At 53.4% G+C, this 23,763-nt stretch overlaps 41 non-coding genes across 41 annotated transcripts; all 41 read left to right on the top strand.

The window, feature by feature from the left end:
* Positions 1–237: 237 nt before the first annotated feature.
* On the top strand, positions 238–308 carry TRNAG-GCC (transfer RNA glycine (anticodon GCC)). Its single transcript has one exon. It is a non-coding gene; the product is annotated as a tRNA-Gly (tRNA).
* A 318-nt stretch (positions 309–626) lies between these two features.
* TRNAA-AGC (transfer RNA alanine (anticodon AGC)) lies at positions 627–699 on the top strand. The gene has a single exon. It is a non-coding gene; the product is annotated as a tRNA-Ala (tRNA).
* A 670-nt stretch (positions 700–1,369) lies between these two features.
* TRNAG-GCC (transfer RNA glycine (anticodon GCC)) lies at positions 1,370–1,440 on the top strand. Its single transcript has one exon. It is a non-coding gene; the product is annotated as a tRNA-Gly (tRNA).
* Positions 1,441–1,801: 361 nt separating this feature from the next.
* TRNAA-UGC (transfer RNA alanine (anticodon UGC)) lies at positions 1,802–1,874 on the top strand. Its single transcript has one exon. It is a non-coding gene; the product is annotated as a tRNA-Ala (tRNA).
* A 575-nt stretch (positions 1,875–2,449) lies between these two features.
* Positions 2,450–2,520, top strand: TRNAG-GCC (transfer RNA glycine (anticodon GCC)). The gene has a single exon. It is a non-coding gene; the product is annotated as a tRNA-Gly (tRNA).
* Positions 2,521–2,838: 318 nt separating this feature from the next.
* Positions 2,839–2,911, top strand: TRNAA-AGC (transfer RNA alanine (anticodon AGC)). The gene has a single exon. It is a non-coding gene; the product is annotated as a tRNA-Ala (tRNA).
* Positions 2,912–3,581: 670 nt separating this feature from the next.
* On the top strand, positions 3,582–3,652 carry TRNAG-GCC (transfer RNA glycine (anticodon GCC)). The gene has a single exon. It is a non-coding gene; the product is annotated as a tRNA-Gly (tRNA).
* Positions 3,653–4,013: 361 nt separating this feature from the next.
* TRNAA-UGC (transfer RNA alanine (anticodon UGC)) lies at positions 4,014–4,086 on the top strand. The gene has a single exon. It is a non-coding gene; the product is annotated as a tRNA-Ala (tRNA).
* A 575-nt stretch (positions 4,087–4,661) lies between these two features.
* TRNAG-GCC (transfer RNA glycine (anticodon GCC)) lies at positions 4,662–4,732 on the top strand. The gene has a single exon. It is a non-coding gene; the product is annotated as a tRNA-Gly (tRNA).
* Positions 4,733–5,050: 318 nt separating this feature from the next.
* On the top strand, positions 5,051–5,123 carry TRNAA-AGC (transfer RNA alanine (anticodon AGC)). The gene has a single exon. It is a non-coding gene; the product is annotated as a tRNA-Ala (tRNA).
* A 670-nt stretch (positions 5,124–5,793) lies between these two features.
* Positions 5,794–5,864, top strand: TRNAG-GCC (transfer RNA glycine (anticodon GCC)). The gene has a single exon. It is a non-coding gene; the product is annotated as a tRNA-Gly (tRNA).
* A 361-nt stretch (positions 5,865–6,225) lies between these two features.
* Positions 6,226–6,298, top strand: TRNAA-UGC (transfer RNA alanine (anticodon UGC)). The gene has a single exon. It is a non-coding gene; the product is annotated as a tRNA-Ala (tRNA).
* A 575-nt stretch (positions 6,299–6,873) lies between these two features.
* TRNAG-GCC (transfer RNA glycine (anticodon GCC)) lies at positions 6,874–6,944 on the top strand. The gene has a single exon. It is a non-coding gene; the product is annotated as a tRNA-Gly (tRNA).
* Positions 6,945–7,262: 318 nt separating this feature from the next.
* TRNAA-AGC (transfer RNA alanine (anticodon AGC)) lies at positions 7,263–7,335 on the top strand. Its single transcript has one exon. It is a non-coding gene; the product is annotated as a tRNA-Ala (tRNA).
* Positions 7,336–8,437: 1,102 nt separating this feature from the next.
* Positions 8,438–8,510, top strand: TRNAA-UGC (transfer RNA alanine (anticodon UGC)). Its single transcript has one exon. It is a non-coding gene; the product is annotated as a tRNA-Ala (tRNA).
* A 575-nt stretch (positions 8,511–9,085) lies between these two features.
* TRNAG-GCC (transfer RNA glycine (anticodon GCC)) lies at positions 9,086–9,156 on the top strand. Its single transcript has one exon. It is a non-coding gene; the product is annotated as a tRNA-Gly (tRNA).
* A 1,061-nt stretch (positions 9,157–10,217) lies between these two features.
* TRNAG-GCC (transfer RNA glycine (anticodon GCC)) lies at positions 10,218–10,288 on the top strand. The gene has a single exon. It is a non-coding gene; the product is annotated as a tRNA-Gly (tRNA).
* Positions 10,289–10,649: 361 nt separating this feature from the next.
* TRNAA-UGC (transfer RNA alanine (anticodon UGC)) lies at positions 10,650–10,722 on the top strand. The gene has a single exon. It is a non-coding gene; the product is annotated as a tRNA-Ala (tRNA).
* Positions 10,723–11,297: 575 nt separating this feature from the next.
* On the top strand, positions 11,298–11,368 carry TRNAG-GCC (transfer RNA glycine (anticodon GCC)). Its single transcript has one exon. It is a non-coding gene; the product is annotated as a tRNA-Gly (tRNA).
* Positions 11,369–11,686: 318 nt separating this feature from the next.
* Positions 11,687–11,759, top strand: TRNAA-AGC (transfer RNA alanine (anticodon AGC)). The gene has a single exon. It is a non-coding gene; the product is annotated as a tRNA-Ala (tRNA).
* A 670-nt stretch (positions 11,760–12,429) lies between these two features.
* TRNAG-GCC (transfer RNA glycine (anticodon GCC)) lies at positions 12,430–12,500 on the top strand. Its single transcript has one exon. It is a non-coding gene; the product is annotated as a tRNA-Gly (tRNA).
* A 361-nt stretch (positions 12,501–12,861) lies between these two features.
* TRNAA-UGC (transfer RNA alanine (anticodon UGC)) lies at positions 12,862–12,934 on the top strand. Its single transcript has one exon. It is a non-coding gene; the product is annotated as a tRNA-Ala (tRNA).
* A 575-nt stretch (positions 12,935–13,509) lies between these two features.
* Positions 13,510–13,580, top strand: TRNAG-GCC (transfer RNA glycine (anticodon GCC)). Its single transcript has one exon. It is a non-coding gene; the product is annotated as a tRNA-Gly (tRNA).
* Positions 13,581–13,898: 318 nt separating this feature from the next.
* TRNAA-AGC (transfer RNA alanine (anticodon AGC)) lies at positions 13,899–13,971 on the top strand. The gene has a single exon. It is a non-coding gene; the product is annotated as a tRNA-Ala (tRNA).
* Positions 13,972–14,641: 670 nt separating this feature from the next.
* On the top strand, positions 14,642–14,712 carry TRNAG-GCC (transfer RNA glycine (anticodon GCC)). Its single transcript has one exon. It is a non-coding gene; the product is annotated as a tRNA-Gly (tRNA).
* A 361-nt stretch (positions 14,713–15,073) lies between these two features.
* Positions 15,074–15,146, top strand: TRNAA-UGC (transfer RNA alanine (anticodon UGC)). Its single transcript has one exon. It is a non-coding gene; the product is annotated as a tRNA-Ala (tRNA).
* A 575-nt stretch (positions 15,147–15,721) lies between these two features.
* TRNAG-GCC (transfer RNA glycine (anticodon GCC)) lies at positions 15,722–15,792 on the top strand. Its single transcript has one exon. It is a non-coding gene; the product is annotated as a tRNA-Gly (tRNA).
* A 318-nt stretch (positions 15,793–16,110) lies between these two features.
* Positions 16,111–16,183, top strand: TRNAA-AGC (transfer RNA alanine (anticodon AGC)). Its single transcript has one exon. It is a non-coding gene; the product is annotated as a tRNA-Ala (tRNA).
* A 670-nt stretch (positions 16,184–16,853) lies between these two features.
* TRNAG-GCC (transfer RNA glycine (anticodon GCC)) lies at positions 16,854–16,924 on the top strand. Its single transcript has one exon. It is a non-coding gene; the product is annotated as a tRNA-Gly (tRNA).
* A 361-nt stretch (positions 16,925–17,285) lies between these two features.
* TRNAA-UGC (transfer RNA alanine (anticodon UGC)) lies at positions 17,286–17,358 on the top strand. The gene has a single exon. It is a non-coding gene; the product is annotated as a tRNA-Ala (tRNA).
* Positions 17,359–17,933: 575 nt separating this feature from the next.
* On the top strand, positions 17,934–18,004 carry TRNAG-GCC (transfer RNA glycine (anticodon GCC)). The gene has a single exon. It is a non-coding gene; the product is annotated as a tRNA-Gly (tRNA).
* A 318-nt stretch (positions 18,005–18,322) lies between these two features.
* Positions 18,323–18,395, top strand: TRNAA-AGC (transfer RNA alanine (anticodon AGC)). The gene has a single exon. It is a non-coding gene; the product is annotated as a tRNA-Ala (tRNA).
* A 670-nt stretch (positions 18,396–19,065) lies between these two features.
* Positions 19,066–19,136, top strand: TRNAG-GCC (transfer RNA glycine (anticodon GCC)). Its single transcript has one exon. It is a non-coding gene; the product is annotated as a tRNA-Gly (tRNA).
* A 361-nt stretch (positions 19,137–19,497) lies between these two features.
* TRNAA-UGC (transfer RNA alanine (anticodon UGC)) lies at positions 19,498–19,570 on the top strand. The gene has a single exon. It is a non-coding gene; the product is annotated as a tRNA-Ala (tRNA).
* A 575-nt stretch (positions 19,571–20,145) lies between these two features.
* TRNAG-GCC (transfer RNA glycine (anticodon GCC)) lies at positions 20,146–20,216 on the top strand. The gene has a single exon. It is a non-coding gene; the product is annotated as a tRNA-Gly (tRNA).
* Positions 20,217–20,534: 318 nt separating this feature from the next.
* TRNAA-AGC (transfer RNA alanine (anticodon AGC)) lies at positions 20,535–20,607 on the top strand. The gene has a single exon. It is a non-coding gene; the product is annotated as a tRNA-Ala (tRNA).
* Positions 20,608–21,277: 670 nt separating this feature from the next.
* On the top strand, positions 21,278–21,348 carry TRNAG-GCC (transfer RNA glycine (anticodon GCC)). The gene has a single exon. It is a non-coding gene; the product is annotated as a tRNA-Gly (tRNA).
* A 361-nt stretch (positions 21,349–21,709) lies between these two features.
* TRNAA-UGC (transfer RNA alanine (anticodon UGC)) lies at positions 21,710–21,782 on the top strand. Its single transcript has one exon. It is a non-coding gene; the product is annotated as a tRNA-Ala (tRNA).
* Positions 21,783–22,357: 575 nt separating this feature from the next.
* On the top strand, positions 22,358–22,428 carry TRNAG-GCC (transfer RNA glycine (anticodon GCC)). Its single transcript has one exon. It is a non-coding gene; the product is annotated as a tRNA-Gly (tRNA).
* Positions 22,429–22,746: 318 nt separating this feature from the next.
* Positions 22,747–22,819, top strand: TRNAA-AGC (transfer RNA alanine (anticodon AGC)). The gene has a single exon. It is a non-coding gene; the product is annotated as a tRNA-Ala (tRNA).
* Positions 22,820–23,489: 670 nt separating this feature from the next.
* On the top strand, positions 23,490–23,560 carry TRNAG-GCC (transfer RNA glycine (anticodon GCC)). Its single transcript has one exon. It is a non-coding gene; the product is annotated as a tRNA-Gly (tRNA).
* The last annotated feature ends 203 nt before the right edge of the window (positions 23,561–23,763 follow it).

Raw genomic sequence — 23,763 nt, forward strand, 5'->3', positions numbered from 1 at the left:
GGCCTTTGGGCCCGCAAGCAAATATCGATTGGCATAGGAAAAGGCAACGTAGCAGAGGATGGTTTCGATCCATCGACCTCTGGGTTATGGGCCCAGCACGCTTCCGCTGCGCCACTCTGCTCTTGTCGCTGACCATCCTCATGGATTTCGACAAGCGAATCCCAAGTCAAGCGTGGGCGAGAGCTGGACTCTCCTAGGCCAGCTGAGCGAGGGTGGTGGCGCCTGGCCCGGCGTGGAGCATTGGTGGTTCAGTGGTAGAATTCTCGCCTGCCACGCGGGAGGCCCGGGTTCGATTCCCGGCCAATGCAATTATGGGCTCTTGGTGTTTGTAGCTCTCTCCCCCAATTTCCAGCCCCATGGAATGCCTCAAGGCACAAGGTGTTTCTTGTCGAGAATGTATTAGGCGGTGTGAGTGCTTTTTGAAACCACCTTCTCCCAATGACATCATTGAAACCCATGGGGCCATACTTCAGAAGGGGCTCAGTTGTCCAAGGTCTTGGGGGAGTGGCTCTCCTGGTGTCTAGCGGCCAGAGCAAGTTGTGGATTTAGCAAAACTGCCTATAGTTTACACATAGCCCAGGAGAGGACAGGGATCAGCCATAGCACAAGCAATAACCTCAAGCAAAGGGGGATTAGCTCAAATGGTAGAGCGCTCGCTTAGCATGCGAGAGGTAGCGGGATCGATGCCCGCATTCTCCAAATGCAGCTTTCCTGATTTGCCAGGAGACACCTTGCTTTTGTGTTTGATGTTGAAGCTTGGAACCGAGCGCCGTGAGCAACATGGGAAGCCGGAGTCCTCCTCATAACGCGTGCCAAGGCGTTGCCACGTTTTTGTGGTGGCAACTGTGGCTTCAGCCAAAGTCACGTAGGCAGTGTTGGACAAAAGCAATCTAGTAAACAAAGCACGAGCAGGCCTCCATGGCCAAGAGACAATATTTCATTAGCGCAAAAGGTGCCAGTGCCATGCTTACGCTGAGAGCTTTGGACTCGTTGAATCACCTGAATCAGGTTCAACTTCTCTTTGTGTGCGAAAGAAAGGCCTTTGGGCCCGCACGCAAGCAAATATCGATTGGCATAGGAAAGGGCAACGTAGCAGAGGATGGTTTCGATCCATCGACCTCTGGGTTATGGGCCCAGCACGCTTCCGCTGCGCCACTCTGCTCTTGTCGCTGACCAACCTCAACAACCACATGTGGATGTAGTTTGCCAGCGATTCCCACGGGGAGTGGGTCCATGTGGCAAAGTCACAATGTAGACGACTAGGCGTTTCCATTGATTTTCGACCAGCGAATCCCAAGTCAAGCGTGGGCGAGAGCTGGACTCTCCTAGACCAGCTGAGCGAGGGTGGTGGCAAGTGGCCCGGCGTGGAGCATTGGTGGTTCAGTGGTAGAATTCTCGCCTGCCACGCGGGAGGCCCGGGTTCGATTCCCGGCCAATGCAATTATGGGCTCTTTGTGTTTGCAGCGCTCTCCCCCAATTTCCAGCCCCGTGGAGTGCATCAAGGCACAAGGTGTTTCTTGTCGAGAATGTACTAGGCGGTGTGAGTGCTTTTTGAAACCAGCCTTCTCCCAATTACATCATTGAAACCCATGGGGCCATACCTCTGAAGGGGCTCAGTTGTCAAAGGTCGTAGGAGGGAAAAAAAAGGGGGGTGCAAACCTTCTACGCTAGGAAAGCGGGTGGCTCTCCTGGTGTCTAGCGGCCAGAGCAGGTTGTGGATTTCGCAAAACTGACTATATTTTACACATAGCCCAGGAGAGGACAGGGATCAGCCATAGCGCAAGCAACACACTCGAGCAAAGGGGGATTAGCTCAAGTGGCAGAGCGCTCGCTTTGCATGCGAGAGGTAGCGGGATCGATGCCCGCATTCTCCAAACGCAGCTTTCCTGGTTTCACGGGAGGCACCTTGCTTTTGTGTTTGATGTTGAAGCTTGGAACCGAGCGCCGTGAGCAACATGGGAAGCCGGAGTGCTCCTCATAACATGTGCCAAGGCATTGCCACGTTTTTGTGGTGGCATCTGTGGCTTCAGCCAAAGTCACGTAGGCAGTATTGGACAAAAGCAATCAATTAAAGAAAGCACGACCAGGCTTCCATGGCCAAGAGACAATATTCCATTAGGGGGAAAGGTGCCAGTGCCATGCTTACGCTGAGAGCTTTGGACTCGTTGAATCACCTGAATCAGGTTCAACTTCTCTTTGTGTGCGAAAGAAAGGCCTTTGGGCCCGCAAGCAAATATCGATTGGCATAGGAAAAGGCAACGTAGCAGAGGATGGTTTCGATCCATCGACCTCTGGGTTATGGGCCCAGCACGCTTCCGCTGCGCCACTCTGCTCTTGTCGCTGACCATCCTCATGGATTTCGACAAGCGAATCCCAAGTCAAGCGTGGGCGAGAGCTGGACTCTCCTAGGCCAGCTGAGCGAGGGTGGTGGCGCCTGGCCCGGCGTGGAGCATTGGTGGTTCAGTGGTAGAATTCTCGCCTGCCACGCGGGAGGCCCGGGTTCGATTCCCGGCCAATGCAATTATGGGCTCTTGGTGTTTGTAGCTCTCTCCCCCAATTTCCAGCCCCATGGAATGCCTCAAGGCACAAGGTGTTTCTTGTCGAGAATGTATTAGGCGGTGTGAGTGCTTTTTGAAACCACCTTCTCCCAATGACATCATTGAAACCCATGGGGCCATACTTCAGAAGGGGCTCAGTTGTCCAAGGTCTTGGGGGAGTGGCTCTCCTGGTGTCTAGCGGCCAGAGCAAGTTGTGGATTTAGCAAAACTGCCTATAGTTTACACATAGCCCAGGAGAGGACAGGGATCAGCCATAGCACAAGCAATAACCTCAAGCAAAGGGGGATTAGCTCAAATGGTAGAGCGCTCGCTTAGCATGCGAGAGGTAGCGGGATCGATGCCCGCATTCTCCAAATGCAGCTTTCCTGATTTGCCAGGAGACACCTTGCTTTTGTGTTTGATGTTGAAGCTTGGAACCGAGCGCCGTGAGCAACATGGGAAGCCGGAGTCCTCCTCATAACGCGTGCCAAGGCGTTGCCACGTTTTTGTGGTGGCAACTGTGGCTTCAGCCAAAGTCACGTAGGCAGTGTTGGACAAAAGCAATCTAGTAAACAAAGCACGAGCAGGCCTCCATGGCCAAGAGACAATATTTCATTAGCGCAAAAGGTGCCAGTGCCATGCTTACGCTGAGAGCTTTGGACTCGTTGAATCACCTGAATCAGGTTCAACTTCTCTTTGTGTGCGAAAGAAAGGCCTTTGGGCCCGCACGCAAGCAAATATCGATTGGCATAGGAAAGGGCAACGTAGCAGAGGATGGTTTCGATCCATCGACCTCTGGGTTATGGGCCCAGCACGCTTCCGCTGCGCCACTCTGCTCTTGTCGCTGACCAACCTCAACAACCACATGTGGATGTAGTTTGCCAGCGATTCCCACGGGGAGTGGGTCCATGTGGCAAAGTCACAATGTAGACGACTAGGCGTTTCCATTGATTTTCGACCAGCGAATCCCAAGTCAAGCGTGGGCGAGAGCTGGACTCTCCTAGACCAGCTGAGCGAGGGTGGTGGCAAGTGGCCCGGCGTGGAGCATTGGTGGTTCAGTGGTAGAATTCTCGCCTGCCACGCGGGAGGCCCGGGTTCGATTCCCGGCCAATGCAATTATGGGCTCTTTGTGTTTGCAGCGCTCTCCCCCAATTTCCAGCCCCGTGGAGTGCATCAAGGCACAAGGTGTTTCTTGTCGAGAATGTACTAGGCGGTGTGAGTGCTTTTTGAAACCAGCCTTCTCCCAATTACATCATTGAAACCCATGGGGCCATACCTCTGAAGGGGCTCAGTTGTCAAAGGTCGTAGGAGGGAAAAAAAAGGGGGGTGCAAACCTTCTACGCTAGGAAAGCGGGTGGCTCTCCTGGTGTCTAGCGGCCAGAGCAGGTTGTGGATTTCGCAAAACTGACTATATTTTACACATAGCCCAGGAGAGGACAGGGATCAGCCATAGCGCAAGCAACACACTCGAGCAAAGGGGGATTAGCTCAAGTGGCAGAGCGCTCGCTTTGCATGCGAGAGGTAGCGGGATCGATGCCCGCATTCTCCAAACGCAGCTTTCCTGGTTTCACGGGAGGCACCTTGCTTTTGTGTTTGATGTTGAAGCTTGGAACCGAGCGCCGTGAGCAACATGGGAAGCCGGAGTGCTCCTCATAACATGTGCCAAGGCATTGCCACGTTTTTGTGGTGGCATCTGTGGCTTCAGCCAAAGTCACGTAGGCAGTATTGGACAAAAGCAATCAATTAAAGAAAGCACGACCAGGCTTCCATGGCCAAGAGACAATATTCCATTAGGGGGAAAGGTGCCAGTGCCATGCTTACGCTGAGAGCTTTGGACTCGTTGAATCACCTGAATCAGGTTCAACTTCTCTTTGTGTGCGAAAGAAAGGCCTTTGGGCCCGCAAGCAAATATCGATTGGCATAGGAAAAGGCAACGTAGCAGAGGATGGTTTCGATCCATCGACCTCTGGGTTATGGGCCCAGCACGCTTCCGCTGCGCCACTCTGCTCTTGTCGCTGACCATCCTCATGGATTTCGACAAGCGAATCCCAAGTCAAGCGTGGGCGAGAGCTGGACTCTCCTAGGCCAGCTGAGCGAGGGTGGTGGCGCCTGGCCCGGCGTGGAGCATTGGTGGTTCAGTGGTAGAATTCTCGCCTGCCACGCGGGAGGCCCGGGTTCGATTCCCGGCCAATGCAATTATGGGCTCTTGGTGTTTGTAGCTCTCTCCCCCAATTTCCAGCCCCATGGAATGCCTCAAGGCACAAGGTGTTTCTTGTCGAGAATGTATTAGGCGGTGTGAGTGCTTTTTGAAACCACCTTCTCCCAATGACATCATTGAAACCCATGGGGCCATACTTCAGAAGGGGCTCAGTTGTCCAAGGTCTTGGGGGAGTGGCTCTCCTGGTGTCTAGCGGCCAGAGCAAGTTGTGGATTTAGCAAAACTGCCTATAGTTTACACATAGCCCAGGAGAGGACAGGGATCAGCCATAGCACAAGCAACAACCTCAAGCAAAGGGGGATTAGCTCAAATGGTAGAGCGCTCGCTTAGCATGCGAGAGGTAGCGGGATCGATGCCCGCATTCTCCAAATGCAGCTTTCCTGATTTGCCAGGAGACACCTTGCTTTTGTGTTTGATGTTGAAGCTTGGAACCGAGCGCCGTGAGCAACATGGGAAGCCGGAGTCCTCCTCATAACGCGTGCCAAGGCGTTGCCACGTTTTTGTGGTGGCAACTGTGGCTTCAGCCAAAGTCACGTAGGCAGTGTTGGACAAAAGCAATCTAGTAAACAAAGCACGAGCAGGCCTCCATGGCCAAGAGACAATATTTCATTAGCGCAAAAGGTGCCAGTGCCATGCTTACGCTGAGAGCTTTGGACTCGTTGAATCACCTGAATCAGGTTCAACTTCTCTTTGTGTGCAAAAGAAAGGCCTTTGGGCCCGCACGCAAGCAAATATCGATTGGCATAGAAAAAGGCAACGTAGCAGAGGATGGTTTCGATCCATCGACCTCTGGGTTATGGGCCCAGCACGCTTCCGCTGCGCCACTCTGCTCTTGTCGCTGACCAACCTCAACAACCACATGTGGATGTAGTTTGCCAGCGATTCCCACGGGGAGTGGGTCCATGTGGCAAAGTCACAATGTAGACGACTAGGCGTTTCCATTGATTTTCGACCAGCGAATCCCAAGTCAAGCGTGGGCGAGAGCTGGACTCTCCTAGACCAGCTGAGCGAGGGTGGTGGCAAGTGGCCCGGCGTGGAGCATTGGTGGTTCAGTGGTAGAATTCTCGCCTGCCACGCGGGAGGCCCGGGTTCGATTCCCGGCCAATGCAATTATGGGCTCTTTGTGTTTGCAGCGCTCTCCCCCAATTTCCAGCCCCGTGGAGTGCATCAAGGCACAAGGTGTTTCTTGTCGAGAATGTACTAGGCGGTGTGAGTGCTTTTTGAAACCAGCCTTCTCCCAATTACATCATTGAAACCCATGGGGCCATACCTCTGAAGGGGCTCAGTTGTCAAAGGTCGTAGGAGGGAAAAAAAAGGGGGGTGCAAACCTTCTACGCTAGGAAAGCGGGTGGCTCTCCTGGTGTCTAGCGGCCAGAGCAGGTTGTGGATTTCGCAAAACTGACTATATTTTACACATAGCCCAGGAGAGGACAGGGATCAGCCATAGCGCAAGCAACACACTCGAGCAAAGGGGGATTAGCTCAAGTGGCAGAGCGCTCGCTTTGCATGCGAGAGGTAGCGGGATCGATGCCCGCATTCTCCAAACGCAGCTTTCCTGGTTTCACGGGAGGCACCTTGCTTTTGTGTTTGATGTTGAAGCTTGGAACCGAGCGCCGTGAGCAACATGGGAAGCCGGAGTGCTCCTCATAACATGTGCCAAGGCATTGCCACGTTTTTGTGGTGGCATCTGTGGCTTCAGCCAAAGTCACGTAGGCAGTATTGGACAAAAGCAATCAATTAAAGAAAGCACGACCAGGCTTCCATGGCCAAGAGACAATATTCCATTAGGGGGAAAGGTGCCAGTGCCATGCTTACGCTGAGAGCTTTGGACTCGTTGAATCACCTGAATCAGGTTCAACTTCTCTTTGTGTGCGAAAGAAAGGCCTTTGGGCCCGCAAGCAAATATCGATTGGCATAGGAAAAGGCAACGTAGCAGAGGATGGTTTCGATCCATCGACCTCTGGGTTATGGGCCCAGCACGCTTCCGCTGCGCCACTCTGCTCTTGTCGCTGGCCATCCTCATGGATTTCGACAAGCGAATCCCAAGTCAAGCGTGGGCGAGAGCTGGACTCTCCTAGGCCAGCTGAGCGAGGGTGGTGGCGCCTGGCCCGGCGTGGAGCATTGGTGGTTCAGTGGTAGAATTCTCGCCTGCCACGCGGGAGGCCCGGGTTCGATTCCCGGCCAATGCAATTATGGGCTCTTGGTGTTTGTAGCTCTCTCCCCCAATTTCCAGCCCCATGGAATGCCTCAAGGCACAAGGTGTTTCTTGTCGAGAATGTATTAGGCGGTGTGAGTGCTTTTTGAAACCACCTTCTCCCAATGACATCATTGAAACCCATGGGGCCATACTTCAGAAGGGGCTCAGTTGTCCAAGGTCTTGGGGGAGTGGCTCTCCTGGTGTCTAGCGGCCAGAGCAAGTTGTGGATTTAGCAAAACTGCCTATAGTTTACACATAGCCCAGGAGAGGACAGGGATCAGCCATAGCACAAGCAACAACCTCAAGCAAAGGGGGATTAGCTCAAATGGTAGAGCGCTCGCTTAGCATGCGAGAGGTAGCGGGATCGATGCCCGCATTCTCCAAATGCAGCTTTCCTGATTTGCCAGGAGACACCTTGCTTTTGTGTTTGATGTTGAAGCTTGGAACCGAGCGCCGTGAGCAACATGGGAAGCCGGAGTCCTCCTCATAACGCGTGCCAAGGCGTTGCCACGTTTTTGTGGTGGCAACTGTGGCTTCAGCCAAAGTCACGTAGGCAGTGTTGGACAAAAGCAATCTAGTAAACAAAGCACGAGCAGGCCTCCATGGCCAAGAGACAATATTTCATTAGCGCAAAAGGTGCCAGTGCCATGCTTACGCTGAGAGCTTTGGACTCGTTGAATCACCTGAATCAGGTTCAACTTCTCTTTGTGTGCGAAAGAAAGGCCTTTGGGCCCGCACGCAAGCAAATATCGATTGGCATAGGAAAGGGCAACGTAGCAGAGGATGGTTTCGATCCATCGACCTCTGGGTTATGGGCCCAGCACGCTTCCGCTGTGCCACTCTGCTCTTGTCGCTGACCAACCTCAACAACCACATGTGGATGTAGTTTGCCAGCGATTCCCACGGGGAGTGGGTCCATGTGGCAAAGTCACAATGTAGACGACTAGGCGTTTCCATTGATTTTCGACCAGCGAATCCCAAGTCAAGCGTGGGCGAGAGCTGGACTCTCCTAGACCAGCTGAGCGAGGGTGGTGGCAAGTGGCCCGGCGTGGAGCATTGGTGGTTCAGTGGTAGAATTCTCGCCTGCCACGCGGGAGGCCCAGGTTCGATTCCCGGCCAATGCAATTATGGGCTCTTTGTGTTTGCAGCGCTCTCCCCCAATTTCCAGCCCCGTGGAGTGCATCAAGGCACAAGGTGTTTCTTGTCGAGAATGTACTAGGCGGTGTGAGTGCTTTTTGAAACCAGCCTTCTCCCAATTACATCATTGAAACCCATGGGGCCATACCTCTGAAGGGGCTCAGTTGTCAAAGGTCGTAGGAGGGAAAAAAAAGGGGGGTGCAAACCTTCTACGCTAGGAAAGCGGGTGGCTCTCCTGGTGTCTAGCGGCCAGAGCAGGTTGTGGATTTCGCAAAACTGACTATATTTTACACATAGCCCAGGAGAGGACAGGGATCAGCCATAGCGCAAGCAACACACTCGAGCAAAGGGGGATTAGCTCAAGTGGCAGAGCGCTCGCTTTGCATGCGAGAGGTAGCGGGATCGATGCCCGCATTCTCCAAACGCAGCTTTCCTGGTTTCACGGGAGGCACCTTGCTTTTGTGTTTGATGTTGAAGCTTGGAACCGAGCGCCGTGAGCAACATGGGAAGCCGGAGTGCTCCTCATAACATGTGCCAAGGCATTGCCACGTTTTTGTGGTGGCATCTGTGGCTTCAGCCAAAGTCACGTAGGCAGTATTGGACAAAAGCAATCAATTAAAGAAAGCACGACCAGGCTTCCATGGCCAAGAGACAATATTCCATTAGGGGGAAAGGTGCCAGTGCCATGCTTACGCTGAGAGCTTTGGACTCGTTGAATCACCTGAATCAGGTTCAACTTCTCTTTGTGTGCGAAAGAAAGGCCTTTGGGCCCGCAAGCAAATATCGATTGGCATAGGAAAAGGCAACGTAGCAGAGGATGGTTTCGATCCATCGACCTCTGGGTTATGGGCCCAGCACGCTTCCGCTGCGCCACTCTGCTCTTGTCGCTGACCATCCTCATGGATTTCGACAAGCGAATCCCAAGTCAAGCGTGGGCGAGAGCTGGACTCTCCTAGGCCAGCTGAGCGAGGGTGGTGGCGCCTGGCCCGGCGTGGAGCATTGGTGGTTCAGTGGTAGAATTCTCGCCTGCCACGCGGGAGGCCCGGGTTCGATTCCCGGCCAATGCAATTATGGGCTCTTGGTGTTTGTAGCTCTCTCCCCCAATTTCCAGCCCCATGGAATGCCTCAAGGCACAAGGTGTTTCTTGTCGAGAATGTATTAGGCGGTGTGAGTGCTTTTTGAAACCACCTTCTCCCAATGACATCATTGAAACCCATGGGGCCATACTTCAGAAGGGGCTCAGTTGTCCAAGGTCTTGGGGGAGTGGCTCTCCTGGTGTCTAGCGGCCAGAGCAAGTTGTGGATTTAGCAAAACTGCCTATAGTTTACACATAGCCCAGGAGAGGACAGGGATCAGCCATAGCACAAGCAACAACCTCAAGCAAAGGGGGATTAGCTCAAATGGTAGAGCGCTTGCTTAGCATGCGAGAGGTAGCGGGATCGATGCCCGCATTCTCCAAATGCAGCTTTCCTGATTTGCCAGGAGACACCTTGCTTTTGTGTTTGATGTTGAAGCTTGGAACCGAGCGCCGTGAGCAACATGGGAAGCCGGAGTCCTCCTCATAACGCGTGCCAAGGCGTTGCCACGTTTTTGTGGTGGCAACTGTGGCTTCAGCCAAAGTCACGTAGGCAGTGTTGGACAAAAGCAATCTAGTAAACAAAGCACGAGCAGGCCTCCATGGCCAAGAGACAATATTTCATTAGCGCAAAAGGTGCCAGTGCCATGCTTACGCTGAGAGCTTTGGACTCGTTGAATCACCTGAATCAGGTTCAACTTCTCTTTGTGTGCGAAAGAAAGGCCTTTGGGCCCGCACGCAAGCAAATATCGATTGGCATAGAAAAAGGCAACGTAGCAGAGGATGGTTTCGATCCATCGACCTCTGGGTTATGGGCCCAGCACGCTTCCGCTGCGCCACTCTGCTCTTGTCGCTGACCAACCTCAACAACCACATGTGGATGTAGTTTGCCAGCGATTCCCACGGGGAGTGGGTCCATGTGGCAAAGTCACAATGTAGACGACTAGGCGTTTCCATTGATTTTCGACCAGCGAATCCCAAGTCAAGCGTGGGCGAGAGCTGGACTCTCCTAGACCAGCTGAGCGAGGGTGGTGGCAAGTGGCCCGGCGTGGAGCATTGGTGGTTCAGTGGTAGAATTCTCGCCTGCCACGCGGGAGGCCCGGGTTCGATTCCCGGCCAATGCAATTATGGGCTCTTTGTGTTTGCAGCGCTCTCCCCCAATTTCCAGCCCCGTGGAGTGCATCAAGGCACAAGGTGTTTCTTGTCGAGAATGTACTAGGCGGTGTGAGTGCTTTTTGAAACCAGCCTTCTCCCAATTACATCATTGAAACCCATGGGGCCATACCTCTGAAGGGGCTCAGTTGTCAAAGGTCGTAGGAGGGAAAAAAAAGGGGGGTGCAAACCTTCTACGCTAGGAAAGCGTGTGGCTCTCCTGGTGTCTAGCGGCCAGAGCAGGTTGTGGATTTCGCAAAACTGACTATATTTTACACATAGCCCAGGAGAGGACAGGGATCAGCCATAGCGCAAGCAACACACTCGAGCAAAGGGGGATTAGCTCAAGTGGCAGAGCGCTCGCTTTGCATGCGAGAGGTAGCGGGATCGATGCCCGCATTCTCCAAACGCAGCTTTCCTGGTTTCACGGGAGGCACCTTGCTTTTGTGTTTGATGTTGAAGCTTGGAACCGAGCGCCGTGAGCAACATGGGAAGCCGGAGTGCTCCTCATAACATGTGCCAAGGCATTGCCACGTTTTTGTGGTGGCATCTGTGGCTTCAGCCAAAGTCACGTAGGCAGTATTGGACAAAAGCAATCAATTAAAGAAAGCACGACCAGGCTTCCATGGCCAAGAGACAATATTCCATTAGGGGGAAAGGTGCCAGTGCCATGCTTACGCTGAGAGCTTTGGACTCGTTGAATCACCTGAATCAGGTTCAACTTCTCTTTGTGTGCGAAAGAAAGGCCTTTGGGCCCGCAAGCAAATATCGATTGGCATAGGAAAAGGCAACGTAGCAGAGGATGGTTTCGATCCATCGACCTCTGGGTTATGGGCCCAGCACGCTTCCGCTGCGCCACTCTGCTCTTGTCGCTGGCCATCCTCATGGATTTCGACAAGCGAATCCCAAGTCAAGCGTGGGCGAGAGCTGGACTCTCCTAGGCCAGCTGAGCGAGGGTGGTGGCGCCTGGCCCGGCGTGGAGCATTGGTGGTTCAGTGGTAGAATTCTCGCCTGCCACGCGGGAGGCCCGGGTTCGATTCCCGGCCAATGCAATTATGGGCTCTTGGTGTTTGTAGCTCTCTCCCCCAATTTCCAGCCCCATGGAATGCCTCAAGGCACAAGGTGTTTCTTGTCGAGAATGTATTAGGCGGTGTGAGTGCTTTTTGAAACCACCTTCTCCCAATGACATCATTGAAACCCATGGGGCCATACTTCAGAAGGGGCTCAGTTGTCCAAGGTCTTGGGGGAGTGGCTCTCCTGGTGTCTAGCGGCCAGAGCAAGTTGTGGATTTAGCAAAACTGCCTATAGTTTACACATAGCCCAGGAGAGGACAGGGATCAGCCATAGCACAAGCAACAACCTCAAGCAAAGGGGGATTAGCTCAAATGGTAGAGCGCTCGCTTAGCATGCGAGAGGTAGCGGGATCGATGCCCGCATTCTCCAAATGCAGCTTTCCTGATTTGCCAGGAGACACCTTGCTTTTGTGTTTGATGTTGAAGCTTGGAACCGAGCGCCGTGAGCAACATGGGAAGCCGGAGTCCTCCTCATAACGCGTGCCAAGGCGTTGCCACGTTTTTGTGGTGGCAACTGTGGCTTCAGCCAAAGTCACGTAGGCAGTGTTGGACAAAAGCAATCTAGTAAACAAAGCACGAGCAGGCCTCCATGGCCAAGAGACAATATTTCATTAGCGCAAAAGGTGCCAGTGCCATGCTTACGCTGAGAGCTTTGGACTCGTTGAATCACCTGAATCAGGTTCAACTTCTCTTTGTGTGCGAAAGAAAGGCCTTTGGGCCCGCACGCAAGCAAATATCGATTGGCATAGGAAAGGGCAACGTAGCAGAGGATGGTTTCGATCCATCGACCTCTGGGTTATGGGCCCAGCACGCTTCCGCTGCGCCACTCTGCTCTTGTCGCTGACCAACCTCAACAACCACATGTGGATGTAGTTTGCCAGCGATTCCCACGGGGAGTGGGTCCATGTGGCAAAGTCACAATGTAGACGACTAGGCGTTTCCATTGATTTTCGACCAGCGAATCCCAAGTCAAGCGTGGGCGAGAGCTGGACTCTCCTAGACCAGCTGAGCGAGGGTGGTGGCAAGTGGCCCGGCGTGGAGCATTGGTGGTTCAGTGGTAGAATTCTCGCCTGCCACGCGGGAGGCCCGGGTTCGATTCCCGGCCAATGCAATTATGGGCTCTTTGTGTTTGCAGCGCTCTCCCCCAATTTCCAGCCCCGTGGAGTGCATCAAGGCACAAGGTGTTTCTTGTCGAGAATGTACTAGGCGGTGTGAGTGCTTTTTGAAACCAGCCTTCTCCCAATTACATCATTGAAACCCATGGGGCCATACCTCTGAAGGGGCTCAGTTGTCAAAGGTCGTAGGAGGGAAAAAAAAGGGGGGTGCAAACCTTCTACGCTAGGAAAGCGGGTGGCTCTCCTGGTGTCTAGCGGCCAGAGCAGGTTGTGGATTTCGCAAAACTGACTATATTTTACACATAGCCCAGGAGAGGACAGGGATCAGCCATAGCGCAAGCAACACACTCGAGCAAAGGGGGATTAGCTCAAGTGGCAGAGCGCTCGCTTTGCATGCGAGAGGTAGCGGGATCGATGCCCGCATTCTCCAAACGCAGCTTTCCTGGTTTCACGGGAGGCACCTTGCTTTTGTGTTTGATGTTGAAGCTTGGAACCGAGCGCCGTGAGCAACATGGGAAGCCGGAGTGCTCCTCATAACATGTGCCAAGGCATTGCCACGTTTTTGTGGTGGCATCTGTGGCTTCAGCCAAAGTCTCGTAGGCAGTATTGGACAAAAGCAATCAATTAAAGAAAGCACGACCAGGCTTCCATGGCCAAGAGACAATATTCCATTAGGGGGAAAGGTGCCAGTGCCATGCTTACGCTGAGAGCTTTGGACTCGTTGAATCACCTGAATCAGGTTCAACTTCTCTTTGTGTGCGAAAGAAAGGCCTTTGGGCCCGCAAGCAAATATCGATTGGCATAGGAAAAGGCAACGTAGCAGAGGATGGTTTCGATCCATCGACCTCTGGGTTATGGGCCCAGCACGCTTCCGCTGCGCCACTCTGCTCTTGTCGCTGGCCATCCTCATGGATTTCGACAAGCGAATCCCAAGTCAAGCGTGGGCGAGAGCTGGACTCTCCTAGGCCAGCTGAGTGAGGGTGGTGGCGCCTGGCCCGGCGTGGAGCATTGGTGGTTCAGTGGTAGAATTCTCGCCTGCCACGCGGGAGGCCCGGGTTCGATTCCCGGCCAATGCAATTATGGGCTCTTGGTGTTTGTAGCTCTCTCCCCCAATTTCCAGCCCCATGGAATGCCTCAAGGCACAAGGTGTTTCTTGTCGAGAATGTATTAGGCGGTGTGAGTGCTTTTTGAAACCACCTTCTCCCAATGACATCATTGAAACCCATGGGGCCATACTTCAGAAGGGGCTCAGTTGTCCAAGGTCTTGGGGGAGTGGCTCTCCTGGTGTCTAGCGGCCAGAGCAAGTTGTGGATTTAGCAAAACTGCCTATAGTTTACACATAGCCCAGGAGAGGACAGGGATCAGCCATAGCACAAGCAACAACCTCAAGCAAAGGGGGATTAGCTCAAATGGTAGAGCGCTCGCTTAGCATGCGAGAGGTAGCGGGATCGATGCCCGCATTCTCCAAATGCAGCTTTCCTGATTTGCCAGGAGACACCTTGCTTTTGTGTTTGATGTTGAAGCTTGGAACCGAGCGCCGTGAGCAACATGGGAAGCCGGAGTCCTCCTCATAACGCGTGCCAAGGCGTTGCCACGTTTTTGTGGTGGCAACTGTGGCTTCAGCCAAAGTCACGTAGGCAGTGTTGGACAAAAGCAATCTAGTAAACAAAGCACGAGCAGGCCTCCATGGCCAAGAGACAATATTTCATTAGCGCAAAAGGTGCCAGTGCCATGCTTACGCTGAGAGCTTTGGACTCGTTGAATCACCTGAATCAGGTTCAACTTCTCTTTGTGTGCGAAAGAAAGGCCTTTGGGCCCGCACGCAAGCAAATATCGATTGGCATAGGAAAGGGCAACGTAGCAGAGGATGGTTTCGATCCATCGACCTCTGGGTTATGGGCCCAGCACGCTTCCGCTGCGCCACTCTGCTCTTGTCGCTGACCAACCTCAACAACCACATGTGGATGTAGTTTGCCAGCGATTCCCACGGGGAGTGGGTCCATGTGGCAAAGTCACAATGTAGACGACTAGGCGTTTCCATTGATTTTCGACCAGCGAATCCCAAGTCAAGCGTGGGCGAGAGCTGGACTCTCCTAGACCAGCTGAGCGAGGGTGGTGGCAAGTGGCCCGGCGTGGAGCATTGGTGGTTCAGTGGTAGAATTCTCGCCTGCCACGCGGGAGGCCCGGGTTCGATTCCCGGCCAATGCAATTATGGGCTCTTTGTGTTTGCAGCGCTCTCCCCCAATTTCCAGCCCCGTGGAGTGCATCAAGGCACAAGGTGTTTCTTGTCGAGAATGTACTAGGCGGTGTGAGTGCTTTTTGAAACCAGCCTTCTCCCAATTACATCATTGAAACCCATGGGGCCATACCTCTGAAGGGGCTCAGTTGTCAAAGGTCGTAGGAGGGAAAAAAAAGGGGGGTGCAAACCTTCTACGCTAGGAAAGCGGGTGGCTCTCCTGGTGTCTAGCGGCCAGAGCAGGTTGTGGATTTCGCAAAACTGACTATATTTTACACATAGCCCAGGAGAGGACAGGGATCAGCCATAGCGCAAGCAACACACTCGAGCAAAGGGGGATTAGCTCAAGTGGCAGAGCGCTCGCTTTGCATGCGAGAGGTAGCGGGATCGATGCCCGCATTCTCCAAACGCAGCTTTCCTGGTTTCACGGGAGGCACCTTGCTTTTGTGTTTGATGTTGAAGCTTGGAACCGAGCGCCGTGAGCAACATGGGAAGCCGGAGTGCTCCTCATAACATGTGCCAAGGCATTGCCACGTTTTTGTGGTGGCATCTGTGGCTTCAGCCAAAGTCACGTAGGCAGTATTGGACAAAAGCAATCAATTAAAGAAAGCACGACCAGGCTTCCATGGCCAAGAGACAATATTCCATTAGGGGGAAAGGTGCCAGTGCCATGCTTACGCTGAGAGCTTTGGACTCGTTGAATCACCTGAATCAGGTTCAACTTCTCTTTGTGTGCGAAAGAAAGGCCTTTGGGCCCGCAAGCAAATATCGATTGGCATAGGAAAAGGCAACGTAGCAGAGGATGGTTTCGATCCATCGACCTCTGGGTTATGGGCCCAGCACGCTTCCGCTGCGCCACTCTGCTCTTGTCGCTGACCATCCTCATGGATTTCGACAAGCGAATCCCAAGTCAAGCGTGGGCGAGAGCTGGACTCTCCTAGGCCAGCTGAGCGAGGGTGGTGGCGCCTGGCCCGGCATGGAGCATTGGTGGTTCAGTGGTAGAATTCTCGCCTGCCACGCGGGAGGCCCGGGTTCGATTCCCGGCCAATGCAATTATGGGCTCTTGGTGTTTGTAGCTCTCTCCCCCAATTTCCAGCCCCATGGAATGCCTCAAGGCACAAGGTGTTTCTTGTCGAGAATGTATTAGGCGGTGTGAGTGCTTTTTGAAACCACCTTCTCCCAATGACATCATTGAAACCCATGGGGCCATACTTCAGAAGGGGCTCAGTTGTCCAAGGTCTTGGGGGAGTGGCTCTCCTGGTGTCTAGCGGCCAGAGCAAGTTGTGGATTTAGCAAAACTGCCTATAGTTTACACATAGCCCAGGAGAGGACAGGGATCAGCCATAGCACAAGCAACAACCTCAAGCAAAGGGGGATTAGCTCAAATGGTAGAGCGCTCGCTTAGCATGCGAGAGGTAGCGGGATCGATGCCCGCATTCTCCAAATGCAGCTTTCCTGATTTGCCAGGAGACACCTTGCTTTTGTGTTTGATGTTGAAGCTTGGAACCGAGCGCCGTGAGCAACATGGGAAGCCGGAGTCCTCCTCATAACGCGTGCCAAGGCGTTGCCACGTTTTTGTGGTGGCAACTGTGGCTTCAGCCAAAGTCACGTAGGCAGTGTTGGACAAAAGCAATCTAGTAAACAAAGCACGAGCAGGCCTCCATGGCCAAGAGACAATATTTCATTAGCGCAAAAGGTGCCAGTGCCATGCTTACGCTGAGAGCTTTGGACTCGTTGAATCACCTGAATCAGGTTCAACTTCTCTTTGTGTGCGAAAGAAAGGCCTTTGGGCCCGCACGCAAGCAAATATCGATTGGCATAGAAAAAGGCAACGTAGCAGAGGATGGTTTCGATCCATCGACCTCTGGGTTATGGGCCCAGCACGCTTCCGCTGCGCCACTCTGCTCTTGTCGCTGACCAACCTCAACAACCACATGTGGATGTAGTTTGCCAGCGATTCCCACGGGGAGTGGGTCCATGTGGCAAAGTCACAATGTAGACGACTAGGCGTTTCCATTGATTTTCGACCAGCGAATCCCAAGTCAAGCGTGGGCGAGAGCTGGACTCTCCTAGACCAGCTGAGCGAGGGTGGTGGCAAGTGGCCCGGCGTGGAGCATTGGTGGTTCAGTGGTAGAATTCTCGCCTGCCACGCGGGAGGCCCGGGTTCGATTCCCGGCCAATGCAATTATGGGCTCTTTGTGTTTGCAGCGCTCTCCCCCAATTTCCAGCCCCGTGGAGTGCATCAAGGCACAAGGTGTTTCTTGTCGAGAATGTACTAGGCGGTGTGAGTGCTTTTTGAAACCAGCCTTCTCCCAATTACATCATTGAAACCCATGGGGCCATACCTCTGAAGGGGCTCAGTTGTCAAAGGTCGTAGGAGGGAAAAAAAAGGGGGGTGCAAACCTTCTACGCTAGGAAAGCGGGTGGCTCTCCTGGTGTCTAGCGGCCAGAGCAGGTTGTGGATTTCGCAAAACTGACTATATTTTACACATAGCCCAGGAGAGGACAGGGATCAGCCATAGCGCAAGCAACACACTCGAGCAAAGGGGGATTAGCTCAAGTGGCAGAGCGCTCGCTTTGCATGCGAGAGGTAGCGGGATCGATGCCCGCATTCTCCAAACGCAGCTTTCCTGGTTTCACGGGAGGCACCTTGCTTTTGTGTTTGATGTTGAAGCTTGGAACCGAGCGCCGTGAGCAACATGGGAAGCCGGAGTGCTCCTCATAACATGTGCCAAGGCATTGCCACGTTTTTGTGGTGGCATCTGTGGCTTCAGCCAAAGTCACGTAGGCAGTATTGGACAAAAGCAATCAATTAAAGAAAGCACGACCAGGCTTCCATGGCCAAGAGACAATATTCCATTAGGGGGAAAGGTGCCAGTGCCATGCTTACGCTGAGAGCTTTGGACTCGTTGAATCACCTGAATCAGGTTCAACTTCTCTTTGTGTGCGAAAGAAAGGCCTTTGGGCCCGCAAGCAAATATCGATTGGCATAGGAAAAGGCAACGTAGCAGAGGATGGTTTCGATCCATCGACCTCTGGGTTATGGGCCCAGCACGCTTCCGCTGCGCCACTCTGCTCTTGTCGCTGGCCATCCTCATGGATTTCGACAAGCGAATCCCAAGTCAAGCGTGGGCGAGAGCTGGACTCTCCTAGGCCAGCTGAGCGAGGGTGGTGGCGCCTGGCCCGGCGTGGAGCATTGGTGGTTCAGTGGTAGAATTCTCGCCTGCCACGCGGGAGGCCCGGGTTCGATTCCCGGCCAATGCAATTATGGGCTCTTGGTGTTTGTAGCTCTCTCCCCCAATTTCCAGCCCCATGGAATGCCTCAAGGCACAAGGTGTTTCTTGTCGAGAATGTATTAGGCGGTGTGAGTGCTTTTTGAAACCACCTTCTCCCAATGACATCATTGAAACCCATGGGGCCATACTTCAGAAGGGGCTCAGTTGTCCAAGGTCTTGGGGGAGTGGCTCTCCTGGTGTCTAGCGGCCAGAGCAAGTTGTGGATTTAGCAAAACTGCCTATAGTTTACACATAGCCCAGGAGAGGACAGGGATCAGCCATAGCACAAGCAACAACCTCAAGCAAAGGGGGATTAGCTCAAATGGTAGAGCGCTCGCTTAGCATGCGAGAGGTAGCGGGATCGATGCCCGCATTCTCCAAATGCAGCTTTCCTGATTTGCCAGGAGACACCTTGCTTTTGTGTTTGATGTTGAAGCTTGGAACCGAGCGCCGTGAGCAACATGGGAAGCCGGAGTCCTCCTCATAACGCGTGCCAAGGCGTTGCCACGTTTTTGTGGTGGCAACTGTGGCTTCAGCCAAAGTCACGTAGGCAGTGTTGGACAAAAGCAATCTAGTAAACAAAGCACGAGCAGGCCTCCATGGCCAAGAGACAATATTTCATTAGCGCAAAAGGTGCCAGTGCCATGCTTACGCTGAGAGCTTTGGACTCGTTGAATCACCTGAATCAGGTTCAACTTCTCTTTGTGTGCGAAAGAAAGGCCTTTGGGCCCGCACGCAAGCAAATATCGATTGGCATAGGAAAGGGCAACGTAGCAGAGGATGGTTTCGATCCATCGACCTCTGGGTTATGGGCCCAGCACGCTTCCGCTGCGCCACTCTGCTCTTGTCGCTGACCAACCTCAACAACCACATGTGGATGTAGTTTGCCAGCGATTCCCACGGGGAGTGGGTCCATGTGGCAAAGTCACAATGTAGACGACTAGGCGTTTCCATTGATTTTCGACCAGCGAATCCCAAGTCAAGCGTGGGCGAGAGCTGGACTCTCCTAGACCAGCTGAGCGAGGGTGGTGGCAAGTGGCCCGGCGTGGAGCATTGGTGGTTCAGTGGTAGAATTCTCGCCTGCCACGCGGGAGGCCCGGGTTCGATTCCCGGCCAATGCAATTATGGGCTCTTTGTGTTTGCAGCGCTCTCCCCCAATTTCCAGCCCCGTGGAGTGCATCAAGGCACAAGGTGTTTCTTGTCGAGAATGTACTAGGCGGTGTGAGTGCTTTTTGAAACCAGCCTTCTCCCAATTACATCATTGAAACCCATGGGGCCATACCTCTGAAGGGGCTCAGTTGTCAAAGGTCGTAGGAGGGAAAAAAAAGGGGGGTGCAAACCTTCTACGCTAGGAAAGCGGGTGGCTCTCCTGGTGTCTAGCGGCCAGAGCAGGTTGTGGATTTCGCAAAACTGACTATATTTTACACATAGCCCAGGAGAGGACAGGGATCAGCCATAGCGCAAGCAACACACTCGAGCAAAGGGGGATTAGCTCAAGTGGCAGAGCGCTCGCTTTGCATGCGAGAGGTAGCGGGATCGATGCCCGCATTCTCCAAACGCAGCTTTCCTGGTTTCACGGGAGGCACCTTGCTTTTGTGTTTGATGTTGAAGCTTGGAACCGAGCGCCGTGAGCAACATGGGAAGCCGGAGTGCTCCTCATAACATGTGCCAAGGCATTGCCACGTTTTTGTGGTGGCATCTGTGGCTTCAGCCAAAGTCACGTAGGCAGTATTGGACAAAAGCAATCAATTAAAGAAAGCACGACCAGGCTTCCATGGCCAAGAGACAATATTCCATTAGGGGGAAAGGTGCCAGTGCCATGCTTACGCTGAGAGCTTTGGACTCGTTGAATCACCTGAATCAGGTTCAACTTCTCTTTGTGTGCGAAAGAAAGGCCTTTGGGCCCGCAAGCAAATATCGATTGGCATAGGAAAAGGCAACGTAGCAGAGGATGGTTTCGATCCATCGACCTCTGGGTTATGGGCCCAGCACGCTTCCGCTGCGCCACTCTGCTCTTGTCGCTGACCATCCTCATGGATTTCGACAAGCGAATCCCAAGTCAAGCGTGGGCGAGAGCTGGACTCTCCTAGGCCAGCTGAGCGAGGGTGGTGGCGCCTGGCCCGGCGTGGAGCATTGGTGGTTCAGTGGTAGAATTCTCGCCTGCCACGCGGGAGGCCCGGGTTCGATTCCCGGCCAATGCAATTATGGGCTCTTGGTGTTTGTAGCTCTCTCCCCCAATTTCCAGCCCCATGGAATGCCTCAAGGCACAAGGTGTTTCTTGTCGAGAATGTATTAGGCGGTGTGAGTGCTTTTTGAAACCACCTTCTCCCAATGACATCATTGAAACCCATGGGGCCATACTTCAGAAGGGGCTCAGTTGTCCAAGGTCTTGGGGGAGTGGCTCTCCTGGTGTCTAGCGGCCAGAGCAAGTTGTGGATTTAGCAAAACTGCCTATAGTTTACACATAGCCCAGGAGAGGACAGGGATCAGCCATAGCACAAGCAACAACCTCAAGCAAAGGGGGATTAGCTCAAATGGTAGAGCGCTCGCTTAGCATGCGAGAGGTAGCGGGATCGATGCCCGCATTCTCCAAATGCAGCTTTCCTGATTTGCCAGGAGACACCTTGCTTTTGTGTTTGATGTTGAAGCTTGGAACCGAGCGCCGTGAGCAACATGGGAAGCCGGAGTCCTCCTCATAACGCGTGCCAAGGCGTTGCCACGTTTTTGTGGTGGCAACTGTGGCTTCAGCCAAAGTCACGTAGGCAGTGTTGGACAAAAGCAATCTAGTAAACAAAGCACGAGCAGGCCTCCATGGCCAAGAGACAATATTTCATTAGCGCAAAAGGTGCCAGTGCCATGCTTACGCTGAGAGCTTTGGACTCGTTGAATCACCTGAATCAGGTTCAACTTCTCTTTGTGTGCGAAAGAAAGGCCTTTGGGCCCGCACGCAAGCAAATATCGATTGGCATAGGAAAGGGCAACGTAGCAGAGGATGGTTTCGATCCATCGACCTCTGGGTTATGGGCCCAGCACGCTTCCGCTGCGCCACTCTGCTCTTGTCGCTGACCAACCTCAACAACCACATGTGGATGTAGTTTGCCAGCGATTCCCACGGGGAGTGGGTCCATGTGGCAAAGTCACAATGTAGACGACTAGGCGTTTCCATTGATTTTCGACCAGCGAATCCCAAGTCAAGCGTGGGCGAGAGCTGGACTCTCCTAGACCAGCTGAGCGAGGGTGGTGGCAAGTGGCCCGGCGTGGAGCATTGGTGGTTCAGTGGTAGAATTCTCGCCTGCCACGCGGGAGGCCCGGGTTCGATTCCCGGCCAATGCAATTATGGGCTCTTTGTGTTTGCAGCGCTCTCCCCCAATTTCCAGCCCCGTGGAGTGCATCAAGGCACAAGGTGTTTCTTGTCGAGAATGTACTAGGCGGTGTGAGTGCTTTTTGAAACCAGCCTTCTCCCAATTACATCATTGAAACCCATGGGGCCATACCTCTGAAGGGGCTCAGTTGTCAAAGGTCGTAGGAGGGAAAAAAAAGGGGGGTGCAAACCTTCTACGCTAGGAAAGCGGGTGGCTCTCCTGGTGTCTAGCGGCCAGAGCAGGTTGTGGATTTCGCAAAACTGACTATATTTTACACATAGCCCAGGAGAGGACAGGGATCAGCCATAGCGCAAGCAACACACTCGAGCAAAGGGGGATTAGCTCAAGTGGCAGAGCGCTCGCTTTGCATGCGAGAGGTAGCGGGATCGATGCCCGCATTCTCCAAACGCAGCTTTCCTGGTTTCACGGGAGGCACCTTGCTTTTGTGTTTGATGTTGAAGCTTGGAACCGAGCGCCGTGAGCAACATGGGAAGCCGGAGTGCTCCTCATAACATGTGCCAAGGCATTGCCACGTTTTTGTGGTGGCATCTGTGGCTTCAGCCAAAGTCACGTAGGCAGTATTGGACAAAAGCAATCAATTAAAGAAAGCACGACCAGGCTTCCATGGCCAAGAGACAATATTCCATTAGGGGGAAAGGTGCCAGTGCCATGCTTACGCTGAGAGCTTTGGACTCGTTGAATCACCTGAATCAGGTTCAACTTCTCTTTGTGTGCGAAAGAAAGGCCTTTGGGCCCGCAAGCAAATATCGATTGGCATAGGAAAAGGCAACGTAGCAGAGGATGGTTTCGATCCATCGACCTCTGGGTTATGGGCCCAGCACGCTTCCGCTGCGCCACTCTGCTCTTGTCGCTGACCATCCTCATGGATTTCGACAAGCGAATCCCAAGTCAAGCGTGGGCGAGAGCTGGACTCTCCTAGGCCAGCTGAGCGAGGGTGGTGGCGCCTGGCCCGGCGTGGAGCATTGGTGGTTCAGTGGTAGAATTCTCGCCTGCCACGCGGGAGGCCCGGGTTCGATTCCCGGCCAATGCAATTATGGGCTCTTGGTGTTTGTAGCTCTCTCCCCCAATTTCCAGCCCCATGGAATGCCTCAAGGCACAAGGTGTTTCTTGTCGAGAATGTATTAGGCGGTGTGAGTGCTTTTTGAAACCACCTTCTCCCAATGACATCATTGAAACCCATGGGGCCATACTTCAGAAGGGGCTCAGTTGTCCAAGGTCTTGGGGGAGTGGCTCTCCTGGTGTCTAGCGGCCAGAGCAAGTTGTGGATTTAGCAAAACTGCCTATAGTTTACACATAGCCCAGGAGAGGACAGGGATCAGCCATAGCACAAGCAACAACCTCAAGCAAAGGGGGATTAGCTCAAATGGTAGAGCGCTCGCTTAGCATGCGAGAGGTAGCGGGATCGATGCCCGCATTCTCCAAATGCAGCTTTCCTGATTTGCCAGGAGACACCTTGCTTTTGTGTTTGATGTTGAAGCTTGGAACCGAGCGCCGTGAGCAACATGGGAAGCCGGAGTCCTCCTCATAACGCGTGCCAAGGCGTTGCCACGTTTTTGTGGTGGCAACTGTGGCTTCAGCCAAAGTCACGTAGGCAGTGTTGGACAAAAGCAATCTAGTAAACAAAGCACGAGCAGGCCTCCATGGCCAAGAGACAATATTTCATTAGCGCAAAAGGTGCCAGTGCCATGCTTACGCTGAGAGCTTTGGACTCGTTGAATCACCTGAATCAGGTTCAACTTCTCTTTGTGTGCGAAAGAAAGGCCTTTGGGCCCGCACGCAAGCAAATATCGATTGGCATAGAAAAAGGCAACGTAGCAGAGGATGGTTTCGATCCATCGACCTCTGGGTTATGGGCCCAGCACGCTTCCGCTGCGCCACTCTGCTCTTGTCGCTGACCAACCTCAACAACCACATGTGGATGTAGTTTGCCAGCGATTCCCACGGGGAGTGGGTCCATGTGGCAAAGTCACAATGTAGACGACTAGGCGTTTCCATTGATTTTCGACCAGCGAATCCCAAGTCAAGCGTGGGCGAGAGCTGGACTCTCCTAGACCAGCTGAGCGAGGGTGGTGGCAAGTGGCCCGGCGTGGAGCATTGGTGGTTCAGTGGTAGAATTCTCGCCTGCCACGCGGGAGGCCCGGGTTCGATTCCCGGCCAATGCAATTATGGGCTCTTTGTGTTTGCAGCGCTCTCCCCCAATTTCCAGCCCCGTGGAGTGCATCAAGGCACAAGGTGTTTCTTGTCGAGAATGTACTAGGCGGTGTGAGTGCTTTTTGAAACCAGCCTTCTCCCAATTACATCATTGAAACCCATGGGGCCATACCTCTGAAGGGGCTCAGTTGTCAAAGGTCGTAGGAGGGAAAAA

This window comes from Lithobates pipiens, unplaced genomic scaffold, assembly GCF_037356315.1.
Source record: "Lithobates pipiens isolate NorthernLeopardFrog02 unplaced genomic scaffold, aLitPip1_a1.2 Scaffold_18, whole genome shotgun sequence".
Taxonomy (NCBI): Eukaryota; Metazoa; Chordata; class Amphibia; order Anura; family Ranidae; genus Lithobates; species Lithobates pipiens.